This window comes from Delphinapterus leucas, chromosome 11, assembly GCF_059928025.1.
Source record: "Delphinapterus leucas isolate spDelLeu-1000000601 "Yukka" chromosome 11, BTC_Dleu_Yukka2, whole genome shotgun sequence".
NCBI classification, from domain to species: Eukaryota; Metazoa; Chordata; class Mammalia; order Artiodactyla; family Monodontidae; genus Delphinapterus; species Delphinapterus leucas.
Window position 1 is genome coordinate 49,810,233 of NC_143139.1, and position 10,983 is coordinate 49,821,215.

Here is a 10,983-nt window from a genome sequence, read left to right on the forward strand (position 1 = left end):
ATAAGAAAGTATAATACTAATAGTACAAGCATAAGTCATCTACAAGAAAATGGTAGTACTATTTTTTATTAGTGTGAATTTCTTCATATTATGAGATTAAAAACAATGATAATATAATCTTGTATAATAACATGCAAAATTATTAAACACTATTTGAAGTATGAATGGATGCAAATATTATAGCATGTTTTTGTGGGGTTACTTCTTTAACTTCTATAGCTGTTAAACCAAGTAGCTAAATAAACTGAAGCCTTTGAATTGCAATAATCCGAGAAAAAAATGATGTGAGAACAAGAAGGTGTTTTTGTGGCACTAAAAGGATGATGCAGAATTATTTAAAATATGTTATCATATCTTTCAGTCATTTAAAAATTCTGTTGTGTGTGTGTTGAAATGTTCCTAAATATTTGTAATTTATAAGTAAATTATAAACATGGAGGTAAGAGTTCAATCATATTGGTATTATAGAATACTATTATAATAATAGAGAGATCAAAAAATATTTTTGTGCCCTTGTAAAGGAATAAAATATATAATTACCTAAAATATTTTTATTTCATCTTTATTTTATTTTTTCCATTTGAGTGTGTTTTGAAATATAAATAAATATTAATGGATATGCATATTTGTAATTTATAAATACATATCTATATATTAGGGATGCATGCCTATATATTTTTGTTGCTGGGGTACAAAATCAATTTGTTTGAAGATCTGCTCTAGTGAATAAACATAGCTGGTATGTCTAGAATTGAATAAACAGGTTTTTTATGATGTTGTTCAGACTTATCATGCAACCAGCAGTGTCTCCAGGTTTGAGGGGATGCCTACCAGTGTGTGTGTGTGTGTGTGTGTGTGTGTGTGTGTGTGTGTGTGTCCTACAGAGTTTATGGGACGACACAGAGACCAGGCAAATTCAATTTAGTTATTTAGTTAGCAAATTGAATTTCTTGATTAACTTTCCAGTTATTGTGGGGTGATTGAGAAGGGACTGGATTCCTGCCCCAAAGGAGTTTACTATGTCATTGTCATTGTCATTGTAGAGAAGGACATAAATAAGCATATGTGTGCTGTAATAAAGATATAAGGTAGCCTGTAATGAAGTTTAAAGAAGGTAAACATATTGAGGGTTCTGGGTTATGAACCAGATTTTGGACCTCAGGCTAGTTGCATACTGCTGTGTATTGCTTTCTTATTCTGTAAAACCGAGAAAATAATACCTCCCTACATACCTCAAAGATCACTGTAAAGCTAAAATAATTAAAAGTTGGGAACTTAATGTAAGAAAACAAATAATAGGAATTATATTTTAGCTTAGTAATCTACATTCTTTTAAAAGTTTTAGTTTGAATTTTTCTTTCTCTTTTTTTCCCCTGCAAATGGAAATGATGATGGTTGAATCCTTGCTTTAAATCCAGGAGTACTCTGTTAGACTTTATGCAGAAGCTTTGATTTTTTTTAAATTTTTAATTTTTTTTAGAAGCTTTAATTTTAAGTTATACATAAGATGGCGGTTGAAGTGGGGAAAGAGCCTTCTGCCCATGGGTCAAGAATTTTCTAGATTTCTTTGGAGAATTGTTATTTCTTTTACTTCTTTAAAGATTGAGAAAACTCTCCCAAGCTGCATGTAAATTAATTTATAACTCTTCTTGTTCTAAAAAAAACGATGGCAAATGGAAAATATTGAATAAGCAGGGGTTTACTGACCTCTGACGGCCAGCCATAAAAACTGTTACTTTTATCATGCTGCATATAGCCATGATACAAAGCTCTCTCTGAAAGCTGCCCAAGGGTATACTATAAGGTGTTCAAGAGTCACTGACCAAGAAGAGGAAGACCACAGGATGTCAGCTAGTCAACCTTCCTTTTCCCAAGGAGGCTTTTATCTAAATTAATCTAGGCTAGATCCTGTTAGATCCATGGTTAATTCATTTAAAAAATTCTTTAGTGCGTAAGTCAGAGTAATGTCGAAGTGCGTGTCTGTTTAACCTACATCATAGGAATGATTAGAACATTTGAAGTATTTTAATCGGAAACACACACTCCATGAGTGGTTAATTAGCATTTGAAAGACTATTCAGGAACCCACACTATAGAAATAACTGACCACAGCATTTCAAATATTGTTACCAAAATCTGCAATCGTTCGTTAATTAGCATAAGAGATATTTGAAATAATGTTTCTTTGGAGAATTGATGGGTTATGAAATATGTGGTTGGCTAGAAATATTGTACAGGTATCTTAGCTTTTGTGTGAGCAGGGAATATGAATCTTGCAAAAAAAAGTTTGTATGTAGAACAGAATTCAGTCCAAATTTTGCTTTCATCCTGGTCTACCTGGTAGAGAGGTCATGAGGTAGGAGACCTATAACTCTCACTTACTTCTCGTCTTTGGAGGCATCAACAGTCCTCAAAGAGAAGCTGACAATTGTGAAATGGCTAAATTGACTTAGGTCAATTTTATTCTTAAAACTTGACAGAAGAAATTATTACAAGAGCAACTTTAGTAATTTCTTTCTCTCTATTTTGTACCATATGTCATCAAGATATGCCTTCTAGTTTTTATCCCAAATCTTATCTGTTATAATTTACATATGGTTCTACTGAATACACAGATAAGAGAAATGAACTAGCCCCAACCAAGATATTTTTCCAGCAGAGTTAACTTTAAAAAAAAAAAAAAAATCTGTGGTTAAAGACACTTGATTTAGGGAGTAGCTAAAAAGCAGCATTATTCTCTGCTTGGCTGAAGATAGCTGAGAGGTTGTTTGGACATCTTGGCAGACGCTGTTGGTAGTAATCTTTTTTGTGCGCAAGAAACTTGTGCTATGTTAATGCCTCTGTTCTGTCAATTTACTACAAGGGGAATAGGCAGTAATGAAGCTGGGATGATGTTTTTTTTTTTTTTTTTGTACGTGGGCCTCTCACTGTTGTGGCCTCTCCCGTTGCGGAGCACAGGCTCCGGACGCGCAGGCTTAGCGGCCATGGCTCACAGGCCCAGACGCTCCGCGGTGTGTGGGGTCCTCCTGGACCGGGGCACGAACCCGTGTCCCCTGCATCGGCAGGCGGACTCTCAACCACTGCGCCACCAGGGAAGCCCCTATTTTTCAGTTTTATTGAGGTATAATTGACAAATAAAATTGTAAGATATTTATTAATAAAATGTACATTGTGGTGATTTGATATATATACATGGTGAAAGAATTCCCCCAATCTTTAATTAACGCATCTGCCACTGCACATATTTGTTTATTTACTATTATTTTTTGGTGAGAAAATTTTTGTTCTACTCTTTTAGCAAATTTATATTATATATGACAATGTTATCAACTATAGTCACCATATTTTACATTAGATCCTCAGACCTTATTCATCCTACAGTTGAAAGTTTGTACCCTTTTATCAGCCTCTCCGTATTTCTCCCACCCCATAGCCTCTGGCACTATTTTTCTGCTCTCTGTTTTTAAGAGTTTGACTTTTTAAAAAACTTCCACGTATAAGTGATACCACGAAGTATTTATCTTTCTCTGTTTGGATTATTTCACTTAGCATAATGCCCTCCAGGCCCATCTATGTTGTTGCAAGTGGCAGGATTTCCTTCCTTCTTATGGCTGAATTCCATTGTGTAGTGGAATGATGTATATACACACACCACATCTTCTTTATCCATTCATCCATTGATGGGCACCTAGGTTGTTTCCATGTGCTGGCTATTGTGAATAATGCTGCAGTGAACATGGAAGTGCAGGTATTTCTTCAATATCTTGTTGTCATTTCCTGTGGATATATACGTAGGCATGGGATTGCTGAATCATATGGTAGCTCTATTTTTAATATTTTGAGAAACCTCCATACTGTTTTCCATAGTGGCTGCACCAATTTGTATTCCCACTGAGTGTGAGCAAGGGTTCCCTTTTCTTCTTATCCTCATTGAAAAGTTTTAAACAGGAGCCAGTCTTGAATTAGTGTGAGTTTTAAAAAGATCTCTCTGGCTGAGTTACAAAGAATGAATTAGAGTGGCAAGTGTGAATGCAGAGAGAAGAATTAAAAGCCTTTTGCCAGGTTAGTATGGAGTTGAGTGGCTTGCATTAGTGTTAGTGGAAAGAAAGACTGGTAGATGGATTGGCAAAGGATTTTGGAAATAAAACTTATGGGACGTAGTAGTGACTGGATCTAGGGAGTAAGAAAAAAGAAGAGGTAAAGAAGATCCTTCGTGATAGCTGGTAGATTGTTGTAGTGTTTATTGAGATAGGGGGCACCTTGGGGGTAGGCAGGGGAGAGAGTGCAGGGAAAGACCCCAGGTTCAGTTTGAGGTGTCTGTAAGAAAGTTATTTAAGTGATGATGTTGAGCAAACATAAGATATGTGGTTTGAGAGGTTGCTAATAGTAACTGGAGCAGACATGGAGTCCTTAAACTTTAAAAAAATGCAGACTTTAATGAGTGGGGGTGGGGTGGAGGAAAAATAAAGGTAGAATAAAATGTAACAAAAATTTTTCTATCCATTCATGCTACATTCATTAAAAGAATGCTAATTGAGGGCTTTACTTACGCGTGATATTCTAAGTGCTGAGTGAAGTGGTGAACTGAAGTCCCGACTTTCAAAGTGCCTACTCTCAGTGGAAATAAATTCAGAATGTTGACATTAAATGGCCAATGCTGCCTTCAGAAAGAAATAAACAGATATAATTTGGTTTTATTTATTTTTTTTAGACATGTCACATTGATACTGCTTTTTCCATTATTTTGTTGAGCTCTTTCCATTATTTTGTTGAACTTTTTCTAAGTGCTCTATTGGCCAGTAGTGCTAGTTATTTTCCATAAAATGTTTACATTTATATATCCAGAAATGCTGATTGATTGAGTGTTCTTCTTTTATGTATTTTTTCTTGAACTTTATTAGCATCAAGAGTCTCCTAGATATTACCACTAGATGAAGAAACATGTCACAAGGAGAGGCTTTTATTGTATGTGTGTAAAATAACTTTATAACCCAAAATATGCTACTAAAAATCCTTCATATAGCAGTTTTACAAATGTAATTTTAAAATATTCAATAGAATTCTTTCCAAAGATCTTAGTACAGAAAGCTAAATTCTATGGAAAAGTATACGTTCCTTAAAAATATATTTAGGTTGAAATCATGGCATACTATGTTTAAAGCAAGGAAAATAATCTTGACAGTAGAAATAGGGTGTTCTTCTTGTTCTAAAATACATTCACATAAATTTTGGAAAACAAGTCATAATTTCATTGAATATATCCAAGTTCTAAAATTCCCTTGTTTAGAAATTTGCAAATTTGCAAATATGAAGTGAAAGTTGGGTTGCTTTAGACCAAACAAAATAAATAATCCATGACCCCATCTGAAGGTCTTTGTGAGACAGGCCAACTTTGGGACTTTTATTTATTTATTTATTTTACTATATTTATTTATTTATTTGGTTGCACTGGGTCTTAGTTGCAGCAGGCAGGCTCCTTAGTTGCGGCTCCAGGGCTCCTTAGTTGTGGCTCTCTGGCTCCTTAGTTGTGACACGTGGGCTCCTTAGTTGTGGCATGCAAACTCTTAGTTGTGGCATGCATGTGGGCTCTACTTTCCTGACTGGGGATCGAACCCAGGCCCCCTGCATTGGGAGTGTGGAGTCTTAACACTGTGCCGCCAGGGAAGTCCCCCAACTTTGGGACTTTCAATGTAATAGTGCTATATTGCTGATTATTACTGATAATATTAATTGTTGACTATTAAGTTGTCAATAACAGTTGGGCAGGGAGGGATTCATTCTGCTCAGCAAATCAAAATGCTAAATAAGCATTTACTGAGTGCACAGGGTCTTGAGCTACAAAGATAAAAAGACTCAAAAGCTCTTAGTGCAGAGAAAATTTCTTTCCTCAGTTATCTGTCTAGGAAACATACATGGGTCCTAATGTGTTATATATGGTATGCATGGCTGGGAACACTCACCAATATCCACCCATTCCTACCTGTTTTAGCAACATGGCTTACTTTTTCAGGTTTGCACAATCCTTTTGTTTAGCATTGCTGAGAAGTGAAATGTCACATTAACAAATTTTCTAATAGTTTGGATAACATGTTTAGTAATTATATTAGTGAGCATTCTTTTAAGCAAATAGAAATTACTCTTTCTATCTGAATATAGGGGATTAGAGGTTTCCCACCTGTCAGATGGGATAGGGAAGGGCATGTCAAGAAGCTCACTGCCAATAATCTCAGCCAGCAACATTGCAGTGGGTGGTCCCCAAGTGCTGTGTGCTTCTCATCCATCATCTCAGCATCTGCCTGCTACCGCCAGTAGAGAGAGTAATGGTCTCTTCTTCCCTCTGGAATCTCTCCAAGTGCCCCATTCCAATTCTCATGGTCCCATTCTTTCCCAGTCAACACCCAAACTTTTACAAAAGATGCTTGACAAAGTTCACTGTGCATTCAACTTTCATAGTTATCCAGCCAACGATAGGATCATATTTCGGTTTTGATTTTCAGATATCTCAACCCTGTAGCTACAAGAAATAAAAGGTTCTTTCAGGACAGTCCGAAAGGCTCTTTGGTTCTCTGACTTCTGGAGAATTTAAAAGTTTTCCTTCTGTAAGCTGCAGTGTTATGTATTCAGTCAGCTCTCTAGTCCCTGTCATCAGACTTCCTACTAGAACATTCTATTGCAATAGTCCTTTAGTCTTTCAACACTTAGTTCTCTCTAGATCCTTAATTCTAGGCAACTAGAAGTGGAAGTTTTAGGAATGATTTTGCCACTGCACGTTGTGCACCAAAAAGTGCACTTTTTACTAGCAGTGAGGTTATTACGTCTTTTAAATTCATTTAGATTGTAGAACAAATGGCAGATTCTCTTATTTGAGGTTCTATTTTACTGAAACTGCTGCCAATAATAAATGTTCTGAGAGCCAGAGTTTGGTCATGAAAGCAGAAATCACTCTGTATATTTCAAGCATGAACTGTTTTAAAAGAGGAAATTAAAGACCTACAAACCATCTGAAAGGCTAGGGGATCTGAATCAGAGAAGCCATTTCTGAGAGTCCCATCCCGAAACACTGAAATGGCTGGATCTTCAGAGCTCACTAAGACACCACTGTAAATATGCTGACTCTCTGTGTGAGGGGTTGGCAAACTATGGCCATGGGAAAAATCTGGCCTGCCACCTATTTTTGTACAGTATGGGAGATAAGAATAGACTTATGCTTTTAAATCGTTGAAAAAAAAAAAAAGCAGAATATTTTGTGACATGTGATGATTACATGGAATTTAATTTCAGTGTCCATAAATAAAGTTTATTGGGGCATAGCTAAACTCACTTGTTTATATATTGTTTATGGCTGCTTTTGCCTTACAGTGACAGAGTTTAGTAGTTGTGACAGAGAATGTTTGGCCTGCAAAGACTAAACTATTTACTATCTAGCCCTTTACAGAAAAAGTTTGTTGATTCTTGGTCTGTGCATCTGACTGTAAGTTCTTCTGCCAAATATAGCTTCTCTTTCTCTTCTGCTTTCCAAGTTTAATGAAAATGTCTCTCATTGGAAAATCCTCATAATCATATGGGGAAAGTAATTTTGAGAAATGTCACTCTTGGGTTCTCTGGATGGCAAAGAAGCAGTAATACTGAGTTGACAACAAACAATTGAGAATAATCACAGTATGGCTGGTAATCCCCAAGGCCACTTTTAGATTAAATGATTAGCAAGAAGGACTCACAGAACTCAGAAAAGCTGTTATATTCACTTCTATGGGTTATTATAGCAAAGGGATACAGATGAAAAGCAGCAGAAGTAAAATGTTCATAAGGCAGAGTCCAGGAGAGACCAGACATAAGTTTCTAACGTCCTCTCCCAGTAGAGGTACACAGACGTGTTTAATTCTCCCAGCAGTGACACGTCACAACACACATGAAGTACTTTCTGCCACGGAAGCTCAACCAAACCTTGGTGTCCATGGTTTTTATTGGGGGTTGGTCACATTGGCATGGTTGATGGCCCATATGGGTGGCCTTATTTACTCAATCTCCAACCCCTCCAAGGGTCAAGCGATTACTACATGGTACACGGCCCCACCATAAATAAATATACATTGTCAGTATAAATTATCTGGAGTGGTCCAAGGTCCCAGAAAAACAGGAATACTCTTATTAGGCAGGATGTTGCAAAGTCTTAGAGATTATCTCTCAGGAATGAGACAAGGACCAAAATTTTCTTTGGAATGTGCAAGATTTGCACAACCCAGGCTTGTTGAGATAATCCTTTATTCCACCCATAGACTCACTGAAATCTGGATCTCTAGGAACCTCAGAGATTATCCAATTAAACCTCCTTTTTGAAAGATGAAAAAATAGAGGCTTTGGAATCAAACAGATGTGGTTTTAAATCCCAATTTCATTGCTTACAAGCTGTGTGGCCTTGGAAAAGTTATCTAACTTCTTAAGGCCCAGTTTTTTCCTCACAGATTCATAGTTAATAGGATTATAATAAGGACCAAGTGGCAAGGAAAATTCTTAAGTCAGACTAGTGGTCAAAACATGGTGGATATAGGAACAAGAGACACGCTCTTTATCTTTCCGGTTCAATCTACAGCTACTAAAACATCCGTAACTCAGCAAAGATTCCTCAGCCAAGGTGTTCCAACACCCCAGGATGCCAGAGAGATCCACACATCTGTACATGTGAGGTTGGGGGATTGGGGCACACAGAAGAGGCAGAACTGGGGGAGCAAGGAGGCAGTGCCTGTGACCCTGGCCCCCGGCCATGGAAGCTGAGGTGCAGCCCCAGGGAACTCGTAGCAGCAGAGGAGCAGGTGCACGTGACTGTGGCCTCCTGGCCACAGTGGCACCCATGGCCACAAGGAACCCGGCGGCAGTGGCTGCAGGGCCTGTGACCCTGGTCCTTCCAGCCACTGTGGTGCCCGAGACTCCAGAATCCCCAGCCATGACAGCAGCGCCTGCGATCCCGACAACCCTAGATGCAGAGAAGACACCCCTAACCCTTGTTCCCTCCCCACCTCCCTCCCCCAGCCACAGTGGCCATGCCCACAACCCAGGTGTGACCTTGGGCATGGTGGAAGTTCCTGCCATCCTGGTGCCTTCAGAGGCAACATCAGTGACAGCAGCAACACTGGCAGGGGCAAGGCACCAGCGATCCTGGGAGGATAATCCCTGACGACACCTCTGGCAGAGGCGCTGGAGAGTGGAAAGTGCCGATTCTCAAATACAGCCAGAGGCAACTCAGGGAGGAGAAACCAAAAGCTTGTGCTATAGCACCACCCACTGTAAAAAAGAGAAAGTCCTCTGATTATCAACCTGGTAATTTTTCAACAAAGCTTCACCTAACAAGAAAGATGTTCACTACTTCAAATGTGTTGTCAGAGAAACAAGTTACCAGGCACCATGAAAACCCATGGTAACACAGTATGACAAAAAGAAAATGACAATTCTCCCGAAACCAAACTTAAAGTCATGATGAAGTATTGTGATCTAACTGATAGAGAATTCGAAATAGCTGTTGTGAAGAAACTCAACAAGCTACAAGAAAACGCAGAGAGGCAGTTCAGTGAGTTCAGGAGTAAAATTAACGAACAGAAGGAATATGTTACCGAGGAGGTAGAAATGCTAAAAACCCCGGAAGTTCTGGAGCTAAAGAACTCAATAAACCAGATGAAGAATGCCTTGGAAATAGAGCAGATGATATGGAAGAGAGAATTCACCAGCTTTAAGAAAAAATCTAGCAACAGAACCCGCCTCTGCCCCTCCCCTCTGCCCTGTGCCTTTGCCCGCAGGCTCAGCTCTGTCAGTGCTTGGTGCCCCTGCGTTGCCCCCCAGGCCCCCGGGTGATGGCCTTGACGGTGGCCGAGTTCTTGGGCTGCGCCTTCATAGCCTTCGGTCCTGTGCTAGCCCTCTACATCTTCACCGTCACCGCTGGGCCCTTGCGCGTCATCTTGCTCAGCATCAGAGCTTCTGGTTGGTGTCTCTGCTGCTTTCCTCCCTTGTTTGGTCCAAGGCAGCAATCACTGCTGACAACAAAGATGGACCAAGACAGAAATATCTGCTGATCTTTGACATGTTAGTCTCAGTCCTTATCCAAGAAGTGTTCCAGTTTGCATATTACGAACTTTAAAAAAAAAGCCAGTGAAGGTTTGAAGAGTATAAACCCAGATGACATAGCACCCTCTATGCGATTGCTGGCTTATGTTTCTGGCTTGGGCTTTGGAATCATGAGGGGAGCATTTTCCTTTGTAAATACCCTGTCTGACTCCTTGGGGCCGGGCACAGTGGGCATTCATGGACACCCTCCCCAGTTCTTCCGTAAATTCAGCTTTCATGACGTTGGTGATCATATTGCTGCATGGGTTCTGGGGCATTCATGTTTTTTGATGGCTGTGAGAAGAAAAAGTGGTACGCCCTTCTGTAGTTCTTCCCACCCATCTGCTGGTGTCAGCCCTGACCTTTATACATCCTCGTTACGGATTAAATCTGGTGTCAGCGTACATGCTCAGGGGCATCTGGGCATCCTTTGCTTTTGGAGGCAGCTGCCAAAGCCTGAAGCTCTGCCTGCTCTGCCAAGACAAGGGCTCCCTCCTCTTCAACCCGCGCTCCAGGTAACCTGTGAGAACCAGCGCTTACCAGACACTAAGTTGCCTCTTGAGAGAAGCACAGCTGTGCCTTTTTCTAAAACTCCCTTTTCCTGGTGGGGGTTAGAAAAAACAAAATTATCTGGATACAATATGGCTTTCATGCAACAGCTTTCTGAAAGGGATACATCAGTGGTGTACAGACTGCATGTTCGAATCACCCGGGGAAACATAAAGAATACTGATTTCTGGGCTCCACCCTCCAGATTTAATTGATCTGGGCATTTGGTAATTTTTAAAGCTTCCTAGATGACTTCGATGTGCAGCCAGTTTGAGAACCATCGATGTCCAAATAGGAACTTCCTGAGAACCCTGTAACTGAGTAAGAATCAGACGTTTAGCT

At 39.4% G+C, this 10,983-nt stretch overlaps 1 pseudogene; it reads left to right on the forward strand.

Moving 5' to 3' along the window:
* The first annotated feature begins 9,333 nt into the window (after positions 1-9,333).
* On the forward strand, positions 9,334-10,621 carry LOC111173706 (gamma-secretase subunit APH-1B pseudogene; annotated as a pseudogene).
* The last annotated feature ends 362 nt before the right edge of the window (positions 10,622-10,983 follow it).